Source organism: Stenella coeruleoalba (assembly GCF_951394435.1).
Source record: "Stenella coeruleoalba genome assembly, chromosome: 2".
NCBI classification, from domain to species: Eukaryota; Metazoa; Chordata; class Mammalia; order Artiodactyla; family Delphinidae; genus Stenella; species Stenella coeruleoalba.
In genome coordinates this window covers 169,854,213-169,878,974 of record NC_137147.1, presented here as the reverse complement: position 1 = coordinate 169,878,974, position 24,762 = coordinate 169,854,213, and the positions used below count along the sequence as shown (strand labels likewise).

Here is a 24,762-nt window from a genome sequence, read left to right as displayed (position 1 = left end):
GTTGGGGGGGTGGGGAGGAGCAGGGGCGGGAGCAAACCCAGCTCTGACTCAGGCCCCGGGCAGTGGTCCCACCTCCGTGTTTGAAAAACTCAGGATCAATACGCCCCACATGTGGAGCCTGTCTCTTTGGTGACTTAAAATGTGATGGCAGACTCTAGGTAATGAAGTACAAATGTAAAATGTGAATAGTATTAAGATCCTCAAGGAAAGCCTTGACTCTGTGGTGGTATTAGCATCACTTTGGAGAGTCAAGGTCATAGACAGTAACCTGTCATCTCTTAGCTCCCTTGGTGAAAGGTTGGGGACTGAATAGGATAAGGTTACTGACTTGATCCAATATAAAGTCTCGTCATTTTTGTTTGTACTGTACTATCATGTAAAATAAGTTTTTTTTTTATCTTGGTATCAGAGATGGCCTCTGCTAGGCAAAAAAAAAAAAAAAAAAAAAAAGCTGAAGGATCCAAACGATCAGTCTTGTTTGAAAAAAGGACTGCAGGTAACACGGGAGATGATGGAACGCTGCTCCTTTCCTGGGGCAGGGGCGCTGACAGCATTTTCAGAGGCAGATCATGCATATTTAAAGATTACCGGACCATCTGTGCCTCTTCAGATGCCTGGTGAGAATGCCAAGTGTTCCAAACAAGGGTTAATGTGGTATGTTGACCCCTTAGCTGACGTCAGGTTTGAGTTGTCCCTCACTGAATAAAGACTAAGAGCCAGATTCAAATGCGAGGAGTTCACAGACGAGGCAGGTTCAATGTCAGAGCAGATACTCTTAGTATTTTAGAGGCCGTCATTCCCTCTGTACCTGGCAGCTTGGTCCTGCCACCATACCATCACCAAGAGCGTTGTTTGTTCCTTTCGTATGTTTTGAGCTAAACTGACAAGTGTCTAGTTGCCTGCACATTTTTTTTTTTATGTTCCTGGATACTGTTAATGTGATCATCAGTATTTTTTTTAATCATTTGAATAAAACACTACACTAGGAATAAAATAACCAGAATAGGGTAGTTTTGTCATTTTTAGGTTGCTGGCATTTTCTAGTAAATAAAGGCAAGGTGGGCTCGCTTGAGGTTGGAAGGCTGACACAGGAAGAGCACAGGCCTTACTGTTGTCAGTAGCAAAACAAAAAGAAAAGAAACCAAGAATTAAAGTAGTGAGAAAAGTTGAACGGAAGGTAAAACGGCTCTTCGGTAGAGCAGTTTGAGGGCAGTGAGAACTTTGGTAGCTGCAGGTTGAAGGTTCTACACAGGAAATGCATGTGGCTGTGTGTGTATAAGGTACTCAGCGGAGTATTTCCTCTCTTGGCATTTTAATATATCTTTTGAATCAACTATAGCGCAGGGGTTGGCAAACTATAGCCTGTGGGCCAAATCTGGCCCCCTGCCTGTTTCTGTATGGCCCTTGAGCCAAGCATGGTTTCTGCATACAACCTAAGAATGGTTTAAAAAAATTACAAGAATATTTCATGACGGGTGAAAATGATATGACATTCAAATTCCAGTGTCCATAAATGAGTTTTATTGGAACACAGCTACACTTGTTTCGTTTGTATACTGCCTGTAGCTGCTGTTGTGTTACAGTCAAGCAGAGTCAACTAGTTGAGACAGAGACTGTATGGCCCACAAAGCCTAGAATATTTACTATCTTCTCTGCTATAGCCAAATATGACTAAAATCGAGTTTTCCCTCTTTTTTTTCTGTGATTTTTTTTTTTTTAAATAGTGAAGTTTTAGCAAATGGAATGGGGCTGTTTATCAAATGAAGGGGCCAGCATTTTTTCAGTAGACTGCATCTCTTACAAGAACAGTAGAAAATAGGGGCCAGGGGCTTCCCTGGTGGCGCAGTGGTTGAGAGTCCGCCTGCCAATGCAGGGGACACAGGTTCGTGCCCCGGATCCCACATGCCGCAGAGCGGCTGGGCCCGTGAGCTATGGCCGCTGAGCCTGCGCGTCCGGAGCCTGTGCTCTGCAACGGGAGAGGCCACAACAGAGGCCCGTATACCGCAAAAAAAAAAAAAAAAAAAAAAGAAAGAAAATAGGGGCCAGATAGCAGCCTTTCACCAAATACAAAGTTTATCTGTTGTGTTAGGGCTGACTCTACTGGTAATGGGTTTCTCTGGGTGTGTCTCCAAACTGCCTGCAGACAGGTTCCCCAACAATCCCTCCCATTCTTGCGTCACGTACTGCTTCTCTCCTCGACAGGCAGAGTCTGTGCTCTTCCCTCTGAATCTGGCCCATCTGACTTGCTCTGACCAGTGAAATATGGGGATTGTGATGCTCGGTGGCTGCAGGTACAGGCTTCCTGCAGTCCGCTTTCGCCCTCTTGACCACCAGCCTCCAGGAAAAGAGGCCTGAGCTGGGCTCTCACATGGTGAAGGAGGGAGAAGGAAGGCCGTCCAGCTGACAGCCATCACCAAGACCCAGAAGTCAGAGTGGGGTCACCTTGGAGAGCGGAGTGGAGCCCTTCTCGAATTGTGAGCCCACAAAATGGTGGTGGTTTTAAGCCACTATACTTTGGAGTGCTTTGTTATGCAGAATTAGCCAATGGGAAAAGTTGGGGGATATATGCGACTTTTTACTATGAAAAATGAAAGGGAAAAATATTCTCTAATATACGATATTAATAAAGGATCTGCAGTTAAATAATAATTACAGTCACATGCTTGCGTTCCTGGTGCATGTGGTTCATCTGAAAAATTAAATAGCTGCTTTTATGATTGTAAAAATAATGTATGCTTGTTGGATAAAATTTAGAAAAAGGATAGAAAATTCTAAAGCACAGTATTTAAATTGCTCACCATTCTGCCATCCTAGAGAGAATCCTTTTTTCATTTTTTTACAAATATATTCTTGTTTTATAAAATTATAATTATATGTAGTTTTGTACTCTGCTGTATTTGTTTACTATTATACCATCATTAAATATACTTCAAAAACATGGTTTTTAATGACCACAGCAGCCTATTTCAGTGGATTATAAAAAATTCACATAATTCAAAGGTATTTATTACAAGGTCTTCATCTTCTATTTCTAGGTTTGCTAGTTAGAGAATATTTTTACAGCAAACTTTTTTTTTTTAACAGCTTTATTGAGCTGTAATTCACCTACCATACAAATGTACAACTTAAGTACCATTTAAAGTGTACAATTCAGTGTCTTTTAGTATATTCACAGGATTCTACAACAATCATCACAATCTAATTTCATCCCCTCTGAAAGAAACCAAACCATATCACCCTCCCAACCCCCATCCCGAGCAGTAGGCAACCATGAATCTCCTTCTTGTCTGTAGTTTCATATAGCCTTTTGTGATTGGCTTCTTTCACTTAGCATAATGTTTTCAAGGTTCATCTGTGTTGTAGCATATAGCAGTACTTCATTCCTTCTTCTGGTCAGATAATATACCATTATATGGATACATCCCATTTTATTTATCCATTCATCAGTTGATGGATATTTGGGTTGTTTCCACTTTTTGGCTATTATGAATAATACCACTTGAACATTCACATACAGGTTTATGGGTGAACATATGTTTCTGTTTTCCTCAGGTATATACCTAGGAGTGAAATTGCTGGGTCATGATGGTAACTTTAACTTTCTGAGGAATTACCAAACTGTTTTCCAAGGCAATTGTATCATTTTGCATTCTTACTACCAATGTATGAGGTTTCTAATTTCACTGCATCCTTGCCAACACTTAATACTGTCTTTTTGATTATAGCCATCCTCGTGGGTGTGCAGTGTGTTTTTGATTCACACTCCCCTAATGGCTAATGATGTTGAGCGTGTCTTGATATGCTTATTGGCCATTTTTATATCTTTTTTTTTTTGAGAAATCTCTATTCACATATTTTGCCCATCTTTCAATTAGGTTGTCTTTTTATTACGGAGTTAGAATTCTTTCTGGATACAAGTCCCTTATCAGAGATGTACTCTGCAAATCTTGTCTCACATTTTGTGGGTTTTCTTTCCCTTTCTTTCTTTTTTTTTTTTTTGGCGGGCCTCTCACTGTTGTGGCCTCTCCTGTTGCGGAGCACAGGCTCCGGACGCGCAGGCTCAGTGGCCATGGCTCACGGGCCCAGCCGCTTCGCGGCACGTGGGATCTTCCTGGACCGGGGCACGAACCCGTGTCCCCTGCATCGGCAGGCGGACTCTCAACCACTGCGCCACCAGGGAAGCCCTCTTTCCCTTTCTTGATAGCATTGTTTGCAGCATTAATGTTTTCAATTTTGATGTTAGTCTGTTTTATCTGTTTTTTGTTGTTGTTGCTTCTGCCTTTGGTGTCATATCTAAGAAATGATTGCCTAAGCCAAGGTTACAAAGATTTTAGAGAATTTTAAAATATGTTATTTTATTCATTTATTTTCAACTCTACAGCTAGTACTGACAGGGGTTGGGTTTTTTTTTTTTTAAATGCAGACCCCCTCCAGGACAATACATACGAAGCACATTTTTAAAAATAGCTTCATAATATTCTATGGTGGAAGAAAAGACTATTTTCCACAGACCAACAGAGTGAAAGAAATGCAGAAAGTCTTGGAAATAGCCACTAAGAACAGTATCTCAGTGTGCCCCATCTTCTATGTGGATTTATTTTGGTGGTCCACATAAGGACACACACATACCCAGCCTATGTTGATGTGTAAACTAATGGGATTGCTCTGGGAAAGTGGAGCCTGTGCTGGTTCTTTGCTGAGGTCCCATAACTGATATTTAATTTCTTATGTATTGTTGAAGGGGGGATCGGCAGGGCTAAGAAGGATGTACCTGATGTTTTTCAGGCGTTTGTGACAAAATAAAGACATTTTAGAAATGAAAGTCAAGCAATTAAAATCAAATATTATTTTTTGTATCGTTTATTCCTACTGGTTTAAAAGGAGTGAAAAACCTAGAGGAGTTTTAACTGATGTCCTGGCCCTGTAAAATCTATTTTAGCATAATTACTGGTCAGCTTTTCACCTAAAAGTACCAGAGTGGCAGGGTATGTTTTAGTAGTTTTAGATTGTTTTAAGAGCCCTTAGTGGCCTGTCGTATTTGACTCTACCGTGGGACACACTCAGCCTCCTTTTAATAAATCTTCGTATCATTGCTGTTATTTAGACTCTGGTGAGAGGGCCACTTTGATGCCTCAGTGACTGACTGAGAGTTATCGTTTAGCTTCATTAACAAATTTTTTTCTGATGGTTTTAGAATCTGTTGTTGCCTGTTATGCGTTAAACTAAGTAAATCATTTATAGGAAACTAACAACTAGAGGTGCTTTTGAGGGCATTAAAAAAAAATCTTTCTATTAATGGAAACTTTAAGACTTTTCAAAAGTAGAGAGAATAGGGCTTCCCTGGTGGCGCAGTGGTTGAGAGTCCGCCTGCCGATGCAGGGCACACGGGTTCGTGCCCTGGTCTGGGAAGATCCCACATGCCGCGGAGCGGCTGGGCCCGTAAGCCATGGCCGCTGAGCCTGCGCGTCCGGAGCCTGTGCTCCGCAACGGGAGAGGCCGCAACAGTGAGAGGCCCGCGTACCGCAAAAAAAAAAAAAAGAAAAAATTAGAGAGACTAGTGTACTGAACCCCCATGAACCTGTTCCTCATCTTCAGCATCTAGCATCTTAGAGCCGATTCTGTCTCATCGTTCTGTGCAGTCATCCTGCATGGCAGCCACAGGGCTGTGGCTCTTGAACACGTGGGCTGTGGCAGGTCTGAATTTAGATGAGCCTCGAGTGTAAGATACCACTTCACAGCCGGTTTGGACATTCTGCCCTCCCTCCTCAGGGAATCCTTCCCCGACTCCCATATCTAAACAAACCTTCCCTCACCCCTTTTCCCTGCAAACCCCTTGTTTGTTTGTTTCCTTTATAACCACAACTTTACAGCTGGTGGTTATTTAACTGTTTGACTTGCTTGGTAAGTTTCAGTCTGACTTCCCACAGTAATGTAACTTGCAGGAGGGGGGATGGGCAGCACGGACATGCACGTGATTCGTGGTGACTACCCGGTGAGCGAGGGCTCCATGGTCGGAATATTCAACCCGGGTAGATCCCACACCTCCTTTTTTGCAAAACATAATTGTAATCTCCTTTACTGTCTTGATGTGAAACTCACAGATTACAGAAACAATCTACACACATAATTAAAAAAAAAAAAATGAACAGAGTGCCCTAACTAGAATGTCCAAGAGAAATGTAACTTGTAAAAAGCAGCTAGCTTCCCCTTCTTTGCTTCCAAGTCTGTCAGTCTATCTGTCTGTCTGTCTCTCTTTGCTGTAGCATGATTCTTAGGAGTAGAGGTGTCTAAGAAGCATGGAAACTGCTTTTGAAGGGACGATTCACCCAAAGAAAGTGAAGTGAAATGAAAGGGATTACTAGGGAGACAAGTGTCGATACAGATGTCAAGGCTAGTTAACAGTTTTGTAAGTACCCACGATGAGCAAGGTACTATCTGCAGTTGCTTTAACGCTAAAATGTTAGGGAAAGTGAGAGTCGGCTTCCCGGTGGTTAAATGTTTCATTGTCAGCATGCATGAAATAGACATGACACCACATTAGAAAGAGGAAGAAGCAGAAGCAAAGCAAAGGTTCTGTGTAGAACCAAGAGGGTGGAGTAGAGAAGGTTTGCTTGCACAGCACATTTCTGCAGAAAATAAGTTGGTCTTTAGTTGGCGAGATGACTTCATTTGGCTGTAATCCTCTGGGATGGCTCTGTGAATTCAATAAAACAAAGCTAAAGAAAAACCTATTCTGTTTGAGGGAATATATAATTAACCCACAGAAATTAGTGCCATCCAGTATATTACTGAGGAAAAAGGATTAAATACTGGTATGAATAAAAATAGTATCTATTATTGTTCTCCCTGGGATAACAATTAAAAGGACTGTCAATCATTCTGTGCAAGGGTCTAGTTTATTATTGGTTGGGTTGGGAACAGTGTCTTCTATCTCCCTGTTACATAATAGTCCACAATTAGGTGAATAGTGGGATTTTTTTCCCCCTTTTTTCTTAAGGGTCTGGTGTGAGATGCTACAGGACCAGAAAAGGCAGTTATGGTTGTTTTGGGATTGTGTTTGGTATATGTTTGAGTGCTGTTAGAGGGATTTGTATACCTTTCAAAATTTCTTTGTTGGTATTGCATGCTACTTTTTAGTTTAATATATCCTCAACTTGAAACCAGACCCCCAGACCAGAACGGGGACACCTGGTTCTAGTTCTAGGTCTGCCTTTGACTTTTGTGGTCATTTAAATTAATTAATTCATAAACATTGATTGCATTTTCCTGCATTAATTTCTTGGAAAACAAAGCACTAGACCCCAGTTCCTGCCCTTAAAAAATCAGTTTAGTCATGATGATAAGCATGATGATAATGTGTATGGACTATTTTGTGATGTAGGGAAGGAGCCCAAACCATTCTTGGTGGGGAACAGTGGGGAAGACTTTCTGGAGGAGTTGATACCTGAACTCAGTGGAAGTTGCCACCCTGGGGGATCAGGCGATTTGTAGGATATTTGGGCCAGAGGCAATCGCACAGCAAGGCAAATAGTATCTGGGTATTTTCAGAGGACTTAGTGGTCAGAGGAGTTATTGGTCCAAATAGTATCTGGGTATTTTCAGAGGAGTTATTGGTCCACCTCCTGGACCAGGAGGCAGGACATGAGATCCCTGGATCTGTTTCTGCACCTGAAAAAGAGGCTGAGTTAATATTAGAACACTTCCAAAGAACTCATTAATTTTCTTGAAAAATTTTACATTGCTACTATAGGAGAAGAAAAATGTCTTTTTTTCCCCTTTGCCCATCATAGATTCATTGGCTGGGGCCCTGTAAATTAGGCTGACAAAAGACAGATTAGCAAGAGAAAAACAAATACAAGTTTTTTAACATGTGCATGATACACACACCTGTGAGTACCCAGTGATGAGTAATTCAGAGGACTGGCGAGAATTGGGGGTCTATACCCCTAGTTTAGAAGGGAAAAGGGAGGGACAGAAGGTGCTTTTGGAAAAGCGAATGACCTTTTGGAAGTCACTGGAAGTCATTGGAAACGGGCCCTTAGAAGAATAGATGGGAGATGTAAGAGTTCGTGACAACAAGATCTGTCTGGGTGTGGTGCTGGCTTCTTTTTCCCAGAAGGGAAGATCAGAGTTGCTGCCAGAGATGGGGTCTATGACTGTGAGTTCTTCTGAGAGCTTCTGCTTTTAAGCAGAAGCTACAGAAGCTACAGGATTTCCGGAACTCAGATGCCTTTCAGCTTAAAATAATTCTTATGTCAATGTGGCATATTTTGGGGTGTCATGTCTTGATCCCCTTTGCTTTTCCTTGGTTGATAACATATTACCCCTCAGCCCACCTTTTTAGGACGTTGAGGGCTGGGTATTTACTCTCTGGCATTTGGCATCGTTTTGAACAAGCACATCCTGAATCAAGGTTGGCATGACTCAGGTTTGAGATGTCAGACTCTTCCTTACGTTTCCCGGTCTGTATCTGTTGGTCTTTATCTCCGTGTCTGTCTTGTTCTGTAGGTCTCCATGTGTCTCTTTTTGCCCCTTCCTAATCTCTTCTGGAATTTATCCCTGCATCCATCTCTTCTGGACCTAAATGCTTGTTTCTGTTTTCTCTAGTCCTTCCCCAGTTCCCATCCCCCATACGTGTAGCTGTCCCACACATTTGGCTGGATTTGCCCCTATGCATATCCTCAGGTATTCTTTTGTATTTTCAGATATTTGCACTAGTGAGAAATATGCATAAAAAGAGACTGAAGTGAGCATGTTTGTAAGGTTAAATCACTGTGGACAAGGAATCTCTTTATCCATTTTTGAAATTCTCTGGAAGCAGAATGTGAAGGTGTAAATAGATTCACTGTTTGAGGACACTGCCCCTGCTGATATGTTATTCATGGTGTAATGGAATTAAGGGTGTTAGATGGCTAGGCTCCTTTTTTCTTTTTTAACAATAACTGCATATTGTTGATTGGTCTTTATCCTTAAAAGAATTAGAATTACGAGGAGTCTTTTTGAGGGAGAACCTTTGCTTTAGGTTGAGATATACCTTATATGGTTTTCGTTGTTAGAATATATGTAAGACATAGCTGCATATTTTTGTAATAATTTTGATCTACGTTGGAGCTTTGGTTGCTGAAAGAAATTATTTCATACCAACACGTTATTAGTTACTTTGATAATTTATTCTTCCCAGGGGGTGCTAGTCCAAACATTTTTATGTTTCTTAATGGTAATGGGCCTGCATCCTCCGTGAAAGAACAGCTTTGCTTTTACATTTAGCTAGAAGAAGATTCTTGGAGGAAAGTCCTGGACTGCTAATTCGTGTGTGTGTGTGTGTGTGTGTGTGTGTGTGTGTGTGTGTGTGTGCATATATGTGTAGATTCTAACTAAATCTGGAAATTAAGGCAAGTAAGAGTGAGAAGTGTCTTTTCTCAGTAACCTTTTTTCAAGTCTCAAATGACATTCCCTCAAGAAGTCCTGCCCTGGCTTGTTAGATCTGGTTGCACCCCTTTGCCCCCCGGCACCCCGTGTGTAATTGCTTACATCACGCCCATGATTACTCACACAGCGTGGAAGCTCCATGCAGCGGGGCCTTGCAGTCTTGTTTATTGCCGTATCTCCAGCAGTGCCAGGACTCAGGCTGCCCCCCTCCAGCTGCGTGCCCTAGTCACATGGTCCTGAGGATGAAATGAGATGGTTTAGGTCAACACCCGAGAACAATGGCTGACCATAGTACGTAATCAGTGAATATCAACTCTTGTTAAAAATTAATCAGTGCTTTGTCTCCGTCCAGAAGAGACCAGCAGTTAAGGTTCACTAGGTTTTTCTTCCCCCTTCGTTCTTTGCATTTTTATTCATATTTCTACAATTGTTTATTACTAAGGACATTAAATAGTATTTAATTAGCTATTTTGATAATATTTTAGACCAATATATTCTTACTTCATATATATGTGTGTATATTTATAAATATATATGCTTATATATACATGCATATGTGTATATATGTGTATTATATATATACATGTATTATATATACACGCATAAGTATATATAAAAGGTTTTCCCCAACTCTTCACTAAGAGATTACCGTAAGCACCAGTATTCACCGCAGTGCCTGGTGAGTATTCAGTAAAGGGAAGGGCATTCACACAACAGTCATTAGTCACTGGATGCCCAGTGTGAGGATGCCAGTGCGAGGATGCCAGTGTGATGTTTTCCTTCCTGCTCTCTCACTTGGAGTCCATTCATTTCAGGACCTTTGTGCTCATTGCAGCTATGACCGTACTTGCAATCAAATCATAGTTTCCAGTGTCACACTTATATTAGAAGTGAAACTAATCAACTGTCTTGCCTTTTTTTTTTTTTTTAATTAAAGGTTAGAATTACATTACTGTCCCTGGCAAGAATTTTTAGTGGAAAAAGATAACCAAGCATTTTTATGATTAATGATAAGTACCAGTTCATTATAATATGTCAAGTAGTCATATTATAATGTATTTTTTAAGATTTCCGTGGTGTGAAGTAAACTGTTTTTAGGTACCATGGAGAAGTACAAAAGTGAGTTCTTACTGATTTAGCTTTGAAAGTTATATAAGCAATATAATCTTATGGTAAAAGCAGAAAATATGGATGAGCAAGAAATATAAAAATTACAGTCATTATTAATTGCACTGCTTAGCCCCTGGAATAGATCCTGGAACACAATACATATGTAATAAGTGGTTGTTGAATGAGAGGATGAATAAATGAACCCCTGGACTTTATAGAAGGGAGGCTTCCGAGCAAATAAGGGCACAGCTGTTTACATCTGGGAGAAATTAATCAGGTAGAACTTGCAGAATGGGTGTGCAGTCTTTTTAATTGTCAGAATGAGTTACATTATGTGTGTTGTTATGGTTACTCAGTTAAGACTGCACTTGATGAAAGCACTAAGAGACAGTATAGGTCATTGTAATGTTGCATAATCATTTATACCTGGATAAATGCTGAGACCCCTCCAACACTGTGATGAAGCCTCAGCTAGCACAACCTCCCTTTCTGTAACCGTGGTCAGTATGTCAGCAAACAGATCATATTCATTTACACTGCGCTTCTGCAAATAAACAAATGTGCAGATCATAAATCAGAAAACCAGTCCTGTTTTTTGCTAGCAATGATTATTTGGTAAAAATTTAAAAAGTGAATGTGCCGAATCTTCCAGTCCTGCACTGCCCTGGTACCTACGCCTGGAACTTCGTGAGTTGAAAACCATCAGTATGGTTGCTGTTCTCTGAGCTGTGACCTCCTTTCCAGCCAGAGCTTTGCCTCGTTCCACCACAAGCCTTGCTCTTCTAACTCAGTGGAGATGAATTATGGGCCAGGGTTGTCCTTTCTCCTTCTCTCATAGCTTAGTTTCCACTTCAGAGAGGTTTTTTTTTTTATCGTTTATATAAACATACCTTCCCTCCCCTCTTTTCTTGATCTTCAACCTCTCCTCTTTCTCTTTGTGTACCAAAAAAGTCTCCCCTAATTATAGTTGAAAAACATATGGTTAGCACTTGTGACGCCTATTAGAGAATTTCAGAACCATACATTCTGAATTAAAGTGAGGCTTAAGTAGTGTCCTCTGTCTCCCGAACTCTTGAAAGCTCCGTAGAAATGTTTAAATCGTCTTTCTCTCCAGTTAAGCATGTTTTTCCTAAATAAATTTAAACTGATAATTTTCTATATAATAGTAGTGTATTATTAGCTAGCAAGAAAAGAATGGGTATTGAAACCAGGGTTTCACTAAAAATGAAACATGTAGAACAGAAGCTAACAGAAGCCAGCCTTCAGAATTACAAATGGTTTTTTCTCTATACTTTTTTAACTCCCTAAATTACCCACCATAATTTTGTGTTACCTTCTTAAAAATTTTATTTTATTGAAGTATAGTTTATTTACAATGTATTAATTTCTGCTGTATTACTTTTAAATATATATATGCATTACAAATTCATAAATACTTATAATTTAAAAAAAAAACACAACAGAATATTGTTGTGACTTATTGTGACTTGATACATCCCCAAAGTTTGCTATTAAATTTTTGCTATTAAATTGTCTCATTTGTTTGTTTTACAAAAACAGCCCAAATTATGTTTTGCTTCAAGCACCAGGCTTCAAGATGAGTAAAAATTTCTAATATAATTTCCATTAGTGTTTGGTTTTTGTTTAATGTCTAATGTTGATGATAGAATGGATATTGCAAAGGAAATTATTTTCTGGTATTTTCTGCACTGAAACCCATGTAATAGTATTCATTTACATATGGGTCATAGAATTTTGTGGACTCATTTGGAAAACCAACTTCTATTTATAACATTAAATTTTAGGGAAAATGCATTTTGAATTGGGAGCTACTTAACTTGTAAGCCAACAAAGGGCTTTTACTTTGTACCATGTTGAAACACGATCCAGAAGCATCTAGTTCATCTAGCAGAAGGAAAGCTTTTTTTGGTAATTAGCCAGGAAAGGCCTTAGTTTTCATTGACAACCCATTGTCTTTTAATTCGCTGACGAAAAACACCTACAGAGAAACTTCTGGAGAATTTTGAAAATTTTAATGCAGAGATTTTAAAAGAACAGTTTAAAAATATTACTTATGTAAGTCCACTGAAAACTTCAGGATTTTCCATGGCTAAGAGTCATATCAATCATGAAAGCATGACCTATCTTCTAAAATATTTCAGAGGGGTTTTAAAACTGGTGTTCAAAGTTTTTTTCCAATGTTCTTTCTACAAGTGGGGAAAAGTGTCTGAAAGACACATATATTTTCTAATTAAGAAATACAAGTAAAGGATTCACTTTAGAAGAGAGTTTTAATCTTATAACCCTCCCATATTAATGTTTTGGTGTGAAAATGTGTGTCCAGGGAAACATGTAACATGAGAATTCATTCCTTTGTTAGGTGTTAATTGTTTTTATGACCATTAGTTTTATAAATGACCCTTTGTTTGTTGAAGAATGATTAAAAACCACATAGATGTGACTTTCCCACTTAAAACTTTTGGATGAAAGCCAACACATTCAAAGCCAAGGAGTTTATAATGAGATTTTAAGGTATTTGCTACCATAATTGTGATTTGATATTCTATGAAATAATCACGCAGTATTTCAAGAGTAGTATGCTGGAAAAAAAAAAAAAGAGTAGTATGCTGTATTTGAATACACACATCAAAATTTGCTGGTTACTTTCTTTTTCCTAGATGGGAAATTTAAGACTATTTAATGGAATGTAATTGAACTGTATAGTTATTTTAATTTCCTTGCTACTTGATTGAGATCTTGTTCTTTTAAGCATCATATGAAACCATTAGTACCCGCATTCGTACCTGGTAAAATAAGGTGTTTTACATGATGTGGAAAATATTATTCTGAATCTGATGAATTTTTGTGCCAGTCACACATTATTATTATGATTATTTTTTTATTTTACAAAGTTACAGTCTGTGTATTAGAAGCATGAGTATTTTTTTCTTCTCATTTTATTTGGTATAATTATTAATATTGTCAAAGTCTTTTCCTTTTTTAAAAGTAAGTTTTCCTAAAGTAAGTAGTGAATTGGATTCACCTGCCCTTTTTACACATGGCCCATAGAATGGCATCAGCCAGTGATGAACTTTCCTGTAGAGATTCGAATGCTGGTTATTCTGATGCTGTACTGGCATATCACTCATCAGCCTAGAACTATTAAAACCTCTTTGCAAAGGTAATGGGAAAATGTGTATTTGGGGAGCAAAGGGGTAGCGTTTATCAAATGCAAGTGACTGCTGGAGCAGCTCTGTTTCAAATGGGGCTTCAACTCCGTGTCTGACGGGGCCTGTGGAAAAGTGCGTGCCCGGAAACAGTGCAGTGAGCGCTTAGGTCCTTGAGCAGACCTGCAGCTGGGGGTTGTGGCCACTGAAGGAAAGCGTCTGATGATAAGCCAGCTGCAAGATGTTTTCGGGTTTGGAGTTGCCTTCCGCGTAGAATGTTAGAGCTGCCCCTTGGTTCTCCCTAAGTATTTGAGTATATCGTTTTGGATTGATAAAATTTCAAAACAGACTTCCTAAATTAAGGCCTTCCTGCTGCATAAAAAGGTATTCTTTGATAAACTGGGGAAAGAGGACTTGAAAGGTCCTGGTTTCCTTTGTGACTTTTGTATATACTCAGTGTTTCCCCCCCTGGAGTTTAGATGGCTAGCATAAAAAACTGTGGTTGATAATCAGTAAGTTTGTCAATATATTTTAAAGTCATTATAACGCTCAACATTTTTCAGATGTTGATTTTGAAGTTCATGGTGGAAAATTTTATTTTCTGTGTTCCTTAAGTAGTATCAATAATTAGAGTGTTAAAGATGTTAAAAAAAATAGTGTTAGTGGCAAACAAAGATAGTATTAAAAGTAGCACAAACCGTATCATTAGAATTTGGGGAGAATAATTAAAATGTGGTCAGTGGGTATTTAATTTTTTCCTCAGGATATAAGTGATAAGTCAATCTCTACATGGTCAAGTTTATTAGAAACCTATCTCAAACATTGTAAGATAAGGCTATATGTTTATAGTCTTTCTGGAAAATGATCTGGAGATAACTATCAACATTAAAAGTATATATAGACCATAGCCACAGTCCCACTCATGTTAGTCTTTCCCTAGAAATAAAAGCACTGGGCAGGAAGGTCTTATATATACAAGTACATTTATGGCATCATTGTATATAGTGTCAAAATACTGGAAACAAAGTGAATAACCTTCAGGAGTGGAATGGCCAAATAACCTGTAATACACTCATACTCTGGGATATTGGGCAGCTATTAAAAGTGAGTTAGACCAATTGGGTAAGAGTTAGACCAGTCGGGTGAACTCTATGATGTAGTTAAGGGAAAGAAAATTTCAGACAAGTGTATGTAATAAGATTCCGTATTTTAAAAATACAGAATGTTTCTCTGCATTGAGTTCTTTTTTTTAATGTGTGTGTGTTTTTTTCCTCTCTGCAGTGCTTTTACTGTCATATCTTGGGAGGGGCAGGAAGGTTAGGGGAAAAAAGTGAAGTGATGAGACAGCTATAGAGCCAGTTGTTTATGTAGAAGTATCTGTGTGTGTATATGTATGTATATGTGTCTCTATATGAATGTATTGAGTATATGCATAAAGATATGTATATAAAATGTTTAAAATATTAATGTGGTCACCTTAGGTATTAGTATTATAGTAATGTTTTTCTGTTTTTTCCTAATTTTTCTCTATTTGAATTTTTTTCCCCAAAAACCCCATGTCAATATAATGTGAACAAGAATAAAACTTCTTACAGCGGGGAACAAGTGAACAATGTCGTCTAATGTTCAATTGTGTGTTCCTGTCATTATGATATAAACCCCAAACCTTTAATGAAATGTGCTGCCTATGCAGAAATACATTTCTTTACAAAATGAAAATAATCTTTGGCTCTGGGATAGTAATTTGTATACATCATAAAGCTATTTTCTTTTGTGTTAAATCTGTGTAATAAATACCATTTATTAGTATTAAAACTTAAAAAGTAAGTTTCAAAATTGTAGAATTTTTGTTTAAAAACACATGGATACCAGACTGAAAACATAAAGGGAAAAATATAGATATAACCACATAAAAATGAAAACGTCTTATCATCAACGCTTACTATAGTAAAATCAAAAGAAAACAATGGAGAAAACTTGGCAACCATAAAAGCATACTATTTTGTGTGTGTGATCAAGAAAAAACAATTCAGTAGAAAATAACATGATAAACATGAACAAAAAAAACCCAGAGATAAAGAAATATAAACAACCAGTAAATACAAAAATGTTCAATTATAGTAGTAAGCAAGGTAAATTAAAACAACAGTTATACATTGCTGATAAGAATATAATAAGGTCGGGCTTCCCTGGTGGTGCAGTGGTTGAGAATCTGCCTGCTAATGCAGGGGACACAGGTTCAAGCCCTGGTCTGGGAAGATCCCACATGCCACGGAGCAACTAGGTCCATGAGCCACAACTACTGAGCCTGCGCGTCTGGAGCCTGTGCTCCGCAACAAGAGAGGCCACGATAGTGAGAGGCCCGCGCACCGCGATGAAGAGTGGCCCCCGCTTGCCACAACTAGAGAAAGCCCTCGCACAGAAATGAAGACCCAACACAGCCAAAAATAAATAAATAAATAAATAAATAAATAAATAAATAAGCCAAGCATTTGAAGCCCTTTAAAAAAAAAAAAAAGAATATAATAAGGTCTTTCCGGGCAAGAGTTTGGTGTATATATATATATAAAATTATATATACGTATATAATTTTATATATATTTTAGTGCCTCAAATTATGCATATCTCTGACCCAGTAATTCCGCTCCTTGGAATTTATCATGATTTAGCTAATTAGAAACATCTTCCAAAAAAAAGTATGTACAGTGATCTTTATTATGCAGCTCTAAGGGCCAAATATGAAAATTATAAATGCACAACAGTAAGGATGGTTAAATTATGGTATGGCTATACATAGTTGAGTCTTATTAATACTAATCATGATGTAACTGTATTTATATGGAAAATCAGTACAAAAAATTGCAAAATAATATATATAGTATGATTTCCATTTTTGTAAAAAAAAAATATTTATAGAGTATTGCATGGAAAAAAGTCTGGAGGAATATATGTTGAGACACAGTGATATCCCTGGATGATAGAGTGAGTGATTTTTATCTTCTTCTCTTTGTATTTGTTTAAGCATTCTGAGATAACCTCAAACTTTTAATGAAATGTGGTGCCTACGCACAAGTGCATTTCTCGACTTATAAATGTAGCGTGTAATATTTTCACTTTCTACAATGAACATGTATTACTTTTATAATTAGAATAAAATGACTTTTCTCATTTGATAAAATGAAAAAAAGAAAAAAAAGCCAAAAAAAGAAAAAGCCAAGTGGAAAACCACATGGAAAAAACACACAAAGTTCAAAGTTAGAGGGGAAGAGGAGGGTCAAAGCAGTGAACATTTATTAAGCCCCAACTGTGTGCGAGTTCTTTGCATACGTTATTTCAGTTAAGTATTCCTTTATTTACTAAGTTAGCAAATATATATTAAACACCTACTATTGTGTTACAGTCACAACAAACAGACCTCTTTACAGAAAAAGAAATAGACCCAGAAATATGTCTTTGGAGATCATATGGTGCGTTAACTGGAAAGCCAAGGACTGACATCCAGTTAGAATCTCCAGGATCCTCTCAATTTACCGCTGACACGAAGCTCGAATGGTTAATCTGCCAGTGGTCACCAGACTGTTGGTAGGATTAGCAGAATTTGCATCCTAATTCCAGGGTGATCCCAGAATATTAGAGTTTACCAGCTGCCTCCCCTCTCTTCTCATCCTGGGCTACATATTCTGGATGTTGGAGAACCGCATGTGGGCTGCACTGCTTGTCCCAGACCTTCCTTCATGTGTGCATTCCACCCTGTGTCCAGGCATGGTCAGATGGTCAGAATTGCATCACCATGTTTAGATGTCCCTGCCATTGGCTTTTAGCCATTTCCCCACCTCTCTGAGTCCAGATACACTGTTAGTATAATTTCTTTGTTTCCTGGCGGGGGTGCTGTTCGTTTCTAAGCCATTCAGGCGGTCCTCAGATCAGGCCAAAGGTTCCTTGTATGTTGCTTGACTTCACATCTTGTCAAATAAGCTTTTAATCTGGCTCAGGAGTGTATTTTCCCCCCAGATGAACAATGATGTGCCTTGCATATTAAAGGGCAAAAGCTGAACACTGAAGGCAAGAATCCTTAATTATGTGTAAAATGTTTTCAACTGCATCTGCTGGCATGCTCGCAAGTATCAAGTTGAGGTTGCCTCTTAGAAACCTCACAGCGTTACATTTCAGAAATCCTCTTCAGCATTCAGCAGAATCCCACTGAAATGTTGGACCCAAACCAGAGAGAACGCTTCTGATCTCACAAAAGCCTCTTGGATCTTTGAGTTATATTTAGGAAAGTGGAAAAGGAAAGGATTTGGAATGTGGGAAGAGAGGAGATAGAACTGATGGAACAATGAAATCTGATAGAAAAATGAGATTAAACGATTTCAGTCTATCTATAAAAATGAAAATGTGGTGGAATAGGAAGGTGGAGAATGTAAGTAGATAAGAAATGGTGCAGATCCAGTATTGACTAGATATCTGATGTTGACCTGATACTGATTTGGTGTGGAGACTAGATAGCTTTTCATTTCTGCTTCCTCCAGAGTCATCGGTGGTTACTTACTTGGGTTTTCCTCTTGTCATGGCTTGTGCCCAGCTTTTCAGAGTCAGATGTTTCCGAGTCAGATGCTGTCGTCTCTGCTGGTTAAGGAATTTTTATTCTAACTAACTGTGAGCTCCATTTTGGCCTCTGACTGAATTTCATAGGATTCTTTCCACATCCCATCCCCTTTCCTCATTTTTCCCAGTGTTCATCTGTGCTTTTCCTCCTGTGACTTGTTCTCTCATTTTCAGCCTCTTCTCTCTGGTCCTCAGCCCTAGATTCTGCGTCAAGTATCTGTAACGCCCTGCTCAGAAATACCAAAAAGAATATACTCATTTATTGACTGATTCATTCAAACAGCGTTTGGTTGGTACCTACTGCCTATACCAGGTGTCAGGGGAAGGGGAAGAACATCAGTAAAAAGCAAGTTCCTTGCCCTCAAGGAGTTTATGGTTTAATTTAAAAGAACCTTTCGATTTAGACCACTGATTTCGACAATTAGAATGAGGTGCAAAGAAAAGTGTCCCAGAATGTGAAGGGCAATGGGCTGGCTGCTTGCACACCAGCAAGGAGCAGCTGGGAGGGAAAGGGCTGAGTGGCTGAGGGTGTACTGTGAGCCTTGAGCTTCTCTCCAGCGGTGATCTCATCACCCTGTGGGTGGGATTTTCCATTTCTGGCAAGGAATCCCTTTGCTGTCCAGGCACACTGCTTTTCTGTTTCCTCATTAATATTGTCAGCCCTGCTCTTCCATTATTAGGAAACATCGCTCTCAAAGTCTGCTCCGTCTTGCCTTCTGATTCACACTTGGATTAAAATGGCCTCCTCTGAAGGCTTATTGATTGGTTCCACCTTGGGGACGGGGTCTGGAGGGAGGAAGGTGTCCTTGATGATGGGGGTTCCATGGCCCGCTTCAGAGCAAGTGACACTGCACGTCTTTGTTCTCATGTATTAAAAGCATTCATACAGATAGTATACCCTCATATACACAAGTCCGAATTAAAAACAAGATGAATTTGGAGGATAAGCATGCATCTTTCCTGGGAAAACTCCATCTGATTCATTTTAGGCGCTTGCAGATAACAAATGATTTTGTCATGCTGTGGTTTTGCAACTGTGGGTGTAAACAAAGGGTCTCGGTTAAAACACTCAAGTCTTTAACAGTGTAAATTAACTGGGGTCGTGTCCAGGTTCCATGGCACAGTTTTTGCTTTAAAAAAAATGCTGCAAATTTTCTTGAGTGATAGAGGCTGTCAAGTATATTGAAGTATTTATTGTCGTCAGGAGATGGAGGATGTACAGATTATTAAAGAAAAATGTAAGGAAATGCTCCATCTGAAATTAAGGTTAAGATTCTTGGAAATTATTAGCAATATGAGTTCAATGCATAAATCTCCTTGTCTTTCAGGAATAGGTCTTTTGAGCAAAATGAGACAGGCCTGTACTCGGGTGTGTGCTGAATGGGATCTGTGAGTCATAGAGCATATAGATCACCTAGGTTCTTTTCTCTCATCTGCCTTCCTGCCTGCCTTTAAAAAAAAAGGAAGGGAGGGAGGAAGGAAGGAAGGAAGGAAGGAAAGAAAAGAAAGGAAAGTCAGTTTTCAGGTGAACGTTTATTGAACGCTGATATGTGCGCAGCATCGTAGCAAGGAGGAGGTGCCGAGGATGTAGGGATAAGTGAGATGGTGTTCATGCCGTCAGGGAGCCCACATCTTGCAGGGCAGACAGGCATGGAAACAACCACCAAAGCTTGCCGCAGGGTGTGATAAGGGTACACTGTCTGCAGTTTGCAGCTGGGAGAGACTGAGTTCTTCTGTGGGTGGGAGGTATGTGGGAGGGAAAGCTGCTTAAGACCAGGACGTTTCAGCTGCATGAGATCAACAACCCTACCACAGCGCTGTCACCCTGAAAACAGCCTCTAGAAAGATCCCCAATAGATTCCCAATAGGTCTAGTCCCGTATGACCTCTGTCCAGTTTGTCCTTAGGGTGAGTCATTCTGTGGCTAAAAGGTGTAGAGTGGCGTGTATTGTGCGTATATGAGGTGATACGTGCTTAAGAAAAGGAAAGTCGTTGACACCTGCTTAAAGCTAGATTTCTCCAACTGAACTCAACTCTTAGAAAGAGAAGGAACCAGGACCCACCCAGTCCAACCTCCTCCTGAGCTGAGGCCCAAGGGCTGGGGCTGTGTCTGGCCCGAGGGGAGCCAGGGACAGCTCCAGATCTCCCAGATTCTGGTTGGTGCACATTCCACAGCCCTGAGCTGCCCCAGGCAGCCTCCGGGAGCCTGGAGATCTGCTCTGGGGCCTTCTGGAGCCCTTATCAAAAGGACCTGAAAAGCTGTGGGTTTTGTGTGGGATTAAATATGACTTTGTGATCTTGGGTGAGTTATTTAACTTTTCTGAACTGAGTTTCCTCTTCTTTCAAGTGGAGATAAAAATTCATATCTAATGGAATTGTTCTGCAGACATTAGGGAATAATATATGTAAAATGCCTAGGATATTACTGGGTTTAGGATAGCGGCTTAGAGTTAATTAAAAAGGACATTCTCATCTGCATTCCTTTGGGATCTTTCGCTACATAGCAACTATATAATCCCTGTGGGTTGATGAGATAGAGATCTGGTAAAAATCTAGTGAAAGAAGCTTCTCATTTTTTTTTTTTTGAGGTTTTTCTTTCTTTTTTTTTTTTTTAACAGATAGGTATGGAATTTCTTCTAATTGCGATTCTTGAATTTGAGTAATTTTCACTGCCTCACTGTATTTCGACCTTTTTGTGGTTTAAACCGATTATCCTTCTTGTTTTTCTTCGCAATGTATTTGCATCATCACTTCAACATAAATTTTTTTTAAAGTTCTCAGATTCCTATATGTATGCAAAACATGAACGTACCATGGCTGATTTCTCCACCAGAGCATGGACTTCAAGTGTTAAAGATGGTATTACGTTGCAAAGTGTTGCAATTCTTTCCAACAATGAAAAAAATCTCTTTCATTGTACTTTATGTCACATTCAACACTTGGAGTCATTTTTCATAACTGTTGCATTTTCTAATTGGCAGTATTTTTCTAAAATGATTTATATTGTGGCATGACATTTTGTTGCCACATGTTCAACTTAGAGCAAAGCCTTGAAAGTCTAATTCTGAAAAGATCAACAAAAGTTTATCGAAAACAGTTTCCCTCTGGGTTGAGTCAAGTATTTTTGCATTTTACTCATCGCCGATTGCTTAGAAAAAAATTACACGTTTCTTTTTCTGTCTGTACATTTGGTGTCACATAGTTCTGTAGCAGTGACGTCAGTATGGTTTGTAACATCCAAACTGGTTGGTCCTATTTGTAAGTCCAGTTGAAAATGATTTCACAATAGTGCCAGCTTATATCCATCAAAGAAAAAAAAAAAGAAAAGATACTGGTTCTGAAATTTAGTATGATTGTAGCCATTTAAAAAGGCATAGTAATAATAATATTCCCATCTACTATCTCCTGTCTCATGCCTGGACTTTAAGCTTTGCAGGTAGACAGGCCAGCTATGCTATATGCCTTTCAAAGAGTCACACGTGGTAGAGAACACATTTCCAAAATTCAAGCTTGTCATCAAGTCTTGTCTTCCTTGGTGGGTATATTCTTTGAGAACACATTTATATTAAGAGCAAAGAGGGGCTTCCCTGGTGGCGCAGTGGTTGAGAGTCCGCCTGCCGATGCAGGGCACATGGGTTCGTGCCCCTGTCCGGGAAGATCCCACATGCCGCAGAGCGGCTGGGCCCGTGAGCCATGGCCGCTGAGCCTGCGCGTCCGGAGCCTGTGCTCCGCAACGGGAGAGGCCACAAGACTGAGAGGCCTGCGTACCGCAAAAAAAAAAAAGAAAAAAAAGAGCAAGACGATTAACGTCAGGACTTACCTGGCGGCGCAGTGGTTGAAAATCCGCTTGCCAGTGTCGGGGACACAGGTTCAATCCCTGGTCCGGGAAGATCCCACATGCCGCGGAGCAACTAAGCCCGTGCACCACAACTGCTGAGCCTGCGCTCTAGCACCCGCGAGCCACAACTACTGAGCCCGCGAGCCACAACTACTGAGCCCGCGAGCGACAACTATTGAAGCCCATGCGCCTAGAGCCCATGCTCTGCAACAAGAGAAGCCACTGCAATGAGAAACCCGTGCACTGCAACGAAGAGTAGGCCCTGCTCGCCACAACTAGAGAAAGCCCGTGCGCAGCAACGAAGACCCAATGCAGCCAAAACTAACTAACTAAATAAATAATGATTAAGTTCTAGCCATCTGCTGTACAACATTGTGCCTATAAGTTAACAATACTGTATCGTACACTTAAAAATTTAAGAGGGTAGATCTCATGTTAAGTGTTCCTTTCACAATAAAAAAAAAAGGAAGAAGGACAGAATGTTTAGTGCTATAGACTCTAAATTAGTTCTAGTTTTTAGTCTTTTTTGGTTTTGTTTTTGTAAAAATAGTCTTTCTTTCAGTGACATGGGTCTTTTTCTTTGCTTTGGAGTGTGGAGATTAAAGACACCCTTTTGGAATCCTTCAGGTGAAGAGACAAATCTGCAATTGCTCTTGGAGGAATTGTTATAACCCCAACAGAAGTAAAAAATAAAATTTAAGAAGTTCCTTGAAAAGGCAAATGTTAGTCCCTTGAAATTTGGAGGTGTTGACAGAAGACTGGTGCTTTGTTCCTAAAAAATCACTCATTGCCCTAAGTGATCTGGGGTTATTCTCACCTGTTCTTCCTGGACACCCAGAGGGATAGGCAGAGGGCAAGAAGCACGGCATTACCAACAGCACTGTCTCCACCAGCAGGCTGTGATGGGATTGATACTTAGAAGACTGTCTTATTCCATTTGGAAATATGAGTTCTGAAAAGTAACAAACAGATGTTCGGTGTGTCCTTCGCAGTATTAGGTGCTAGGACAGAAACAAAACAAAATAAAACATATTCCTAGACCCAAGGTCTACATTAAACATCGAACACTGTTCTCGATATTGTTGGGAGCCAGAGGACACTTACTTAGGCTCAGGGAATTTAAAATCCAATTGGCAAATAATTTAGGACTCTAAGATCAGTTTTAATACCTCAAGCTGGCTTGATCAAGAAGGGCACTTCCTGTCCCACATGTACAGAATCCAGGTGTCGTTCAGCCTAGAGGCTCCCAGAGTTCACCACTCCCTGCGTCTTCCTTTTTATCGCAACGCCACTTGCTTGGTGTTTGCTTTATCGTCATCCTTGTGGTGGCAAGATGGCTTGGACTGCCCCAGCTCTACATTTTTCATCATTGAGTCCAGCAGGAAAGTGTCTCTTGCCCTAATAAAAGTTTGAATAAAAGTCTTGGGCCTGTCACTGGTTCAGACTGGGTCCTCTATCCCTGATGGTGTTCACGTGTTCCACTTCTGGGGCTGGGCTGGAAAGCAGAGAGGGGCTGGTTGCCCCAGGTAAGGACACGGGATGCCGTCACCAGAAGGAGCTGAATAGATGCTGAGTGGCAAGAACAGCAGGTGTCCATCACAGGGAGACAGGACTAATCCAAGAGGAAAAAAAAATCACATGACATTAAACAGTTGGGGGCGATTATATAATTATTTCATCAGATGTGCTATACGAGTTGAGAGTAGGGCTCTCAGCTGAGGGCTGGAGTGATGAGGGCATTAAAGCTTCTTAGAGCAGACGCACGTGAACTTGGTCCTTAAAGATGGGTAGAATTCTTGGTTTAACTCTCCCAAGATGCTGACGAGGCTGGTGGCTCATGCTGTCAGAATTAATGGTGTCCCTTCCAATCCTTTGTGAGTCTCCAGTGGAACAAAGCAACACTGCGTAATAGACCCAGCCGTTAGCCTGATAAAGGAACTGAGAAACTAAACCCTCCACCTGAGCAAATCATGGGTGTGACAAAATATGGGGGTCAACAGTATTTTTTTTAAATGATGAATTATGGTTCAGATGCATGTTAGAATATTTTCTAGCCATTTAGTCATGTTTACCTTTCAATAAATAGTTACTGAGTACCTATGCACCAAAATATTTTGAAGACTTTTTAAAGGAGAAAAGTAGGCTGCAGGATGGTTTCAGTAAACCCCTACAGTTAGGGGCTCAGCCATCTGCAAACGATTTTGAACCCAAAAAGGCTAGAAGGAAATCCATCAAAATGATATGCGGTTGCCCCTGTTCTGGAGACTCACCTGTATTTTCAAAACAAATAAAATGTGAACCAGCTAAATCAAGAGGTGGCGGTGTCTGAAACGTGGAGCATCAGGCTTTGCAGAGGTAGAGCAGGGATCTCTGCAGTTGTGAACGTCAGGGCAGAGGTCACAGACAGGCCTTCCACTCCTGCAAAGAGCTCCAGCCTGGAAGATGCCATCCAGGTGTGCAGAGACAGGTGCAGTGTTAGCGAAACTTTCCACAGTGCCTATCCCATTGGTTTAAGAACTCCTCCTTCCCTGGAAATCTAGGGAGTTCTGCCTCCTTGGCGTTGGGTCCAATCATTCTTCCACCTGGTGGTACCCCAGGACCTCCGTCAACTTAT

At 40.0% G+C, this 24,762-nt stretch overlaps 1 protein-coding gene across 25 annotated transcripts in view; it reads left to right on the top strand.

Annotated features, from left to right (window-relative positions):
* The window catches only part of PIP4K2A (phosphatidylinositol-5-phosphate 4-kinase type 2 alpha), a 485,936-nt gene that overhangs the window by 338,031 nt on the left and 123,143 nt on the right, over positions 1-24,762 (top strand). Inside the window, exon 1 of one of the 25 annotated variants that reach the window (XM_079913302.1) lies at positions 306-2,474. The exons of the other annotated variants lie outside the window; for them this stretch is intronic. The gene's annotated coding sequence lies outside the window, so the exon portion shown is untranslated. Of the gene's footprint in view, positions 1-305; positions 2,475-24,762 lie in introns of those variants that run through there. 25 annotated transcript variants of the gene reach the window in all.